We start from the raw sequence: 2255 nt of genomic DNA on the forward strand, positions 1-2255 counted from the left end.
GCATCATATGCAACTAAAAGGCTGTTGATAAGTCATCTTTGTTGCTGTTAAAACCCTCTGAAACCTTAAAGATCGGCGTTTCCTGATCAGTGGCTGGATATATAGGATACATATACGTGTATATCAATATACAACTACATACATACATTTATTTGTTTGTTTATTTATAAATGCTATTCTCAAGTCTCTAACGTTTGCCTTAATTTCACCTCTGTGTTTCTTTAAAACACTGTATCCAGAAAAATAGCCTTGGAGAGGTAGAAAAGGAAAAATAATTGGGAAAGAAAATATCAAGCTGCCAAATTTATTTTAAGGATTCACGTACTTTGAATGGTTTAACTGATCCATTCCCTTTGAACTTAAAGCCATATCTAAGCATGAAAAGGACTAGCCATTTTCCACATGCTCTGAACATAAGCTTTATTCAATTCATGTATCTAACTACAGTAGTTGGAGAGATAAATATATAAAGATTTTGCTGAAGGGTCACTATACAGTACTCATACTTGACTTGCCAGTTCGATCCATTTCTTTTACAACTGGTTCAAGAATGGTTTTTCCGGTAAGATACAACCATGCCTCACCTACTGAAAGAATTGTAAATGCCAACATGGATTCTTCTATGTTGTAGATATTAAATGCTTTCGAATTTATTTCAAGTTTCTAATAAACACGTTTTCCTCAATAATATTTCAGTTCTCTTTGTTTGGTTTTGAGTAGGCCCAGAAACAAATGACCTTTCCTCCTAGAGTATCTTTTTCTTCACCAGGTTTCTCAATGAAGAGAGAAAACAAGGACTAAGGCAGATGCAGATTAAAATGCCATCCTTTTATTATTATTATTATTATTGATAAGGTTTAGGTTGAAGAATACTGAAGAATACTAGTTTTTAAGTACTGAATCCCAAAATTAAACTGCTAGGCACTAACGCAACACTACCAGAGGCCACTCCGCATGGAGGTCTGGTCCCTCCTCCAGGGAAACATGGTAGAATATGCTTTGAACATGGAGAATCAGACTGAAGGCTATAAGTTCTGCAAGCAGTTAGCTCCTAAGTAAAGAGGGAGAATGAAGTCATCAAGAGGCGCATCTGAATCAACAGTGAAGAAATCTAAGTGCTCTGGAGCACCAACCACATCGGGAGACTAAAATCGATGTCATTGGTGTGTCTAACCCCTAGAGGAAAATGGGCCAAAGTCATTTTACTAGATCAGAGGGCTTCCCCTCCATGCTGCCTTAGAGAGATCAGGCAAGCCAGGAGGGCAGGGGTGGAATTCCAGCCGAAGCTGACCTCATTGGTTCAGAGCTATTTCAATGTTGGATTAAAGTTTCATGTAGCCCCTCTCCCCGCCCCATGGGCCAGCTGACCAAATTCAACACACAATTCTCTAATTATTAGGTAAGTATATCTACACTTATATTTAAACATATTGCTATAGATACATTGACTTTGCCTTTCTTAATGCTAGGTTTAACTTTGAGAAGCAAGAAACTAATACATTTCTATTGCTTAAAAAGAAAAAAAAACTAAGAAGCTATACCTTTTTATCTAAACAAGCTATCAAGAAGATCTCACTCTCTAGCCTTTTATGTTAAATCTACCTAACTCATGCTTTCAGCACTTTTGTTAACTCCATCACAGAGATTTCTTGGTAATATATGGTTTTTGATCTTATCTGAATTGCTGTTCCTCAACTACAACTCTCCATTTAAAATCACTTTCCTAAGAGTGATGTACATTTTGGGCATCTGAGTATATTTGTAGAACTAGTAGTTGTGGTAACAAGACTAAGTTTACATGTCTGTCCACATCAGCACCATGTACTCAAGATGGATTTCAGCTGCCAAAAAGGTCACTCCAAACTGCTTGCACAAACCTGTCTTTATGCCCCTGTTTATTATGCTCCCATGTAGTAGATGTCTTAGGCACTGAAACAGCACGGCCATATATCAACAGCTCTCGGGTGGTTCCGAATGTTCTAAACAAGAGCAAGGGTGCGCTGAACCTCCCATGTAAACTTTATACAACAGATTCAGCAGAACTGTAATTATTTACAAAATGATGGCATGAGAAATCTCTGGATTTATATCTTACGTTAAAGTAACTTAGATGGTGTCCACATAATTCTTGAATTCGTGGTAGGTTTGCAATTTATTTTGTTTTATTTTGGTTGCACTTGATACAGCTCTAAGGCTATTTTCATTGAAATTTCAAGAAGAAAACAACTAAGATGGGACAGGTTTCTGAAATGTAT

This window comes from Zalophus californianus, chromosome 2 (assembly GCF_009762305.2).
Source record: "Zalophus californianus isolate mZalCal1 chromosome 2, mZalCal1.pri.v2, whole genome shotgun sequence".
Classification (NCBI taxonomy): Eukaryota; Metazoa; Chordata; class Mammalia; order Carnivora; family Otariidae; genus Zalophus; species Zalophus californianus.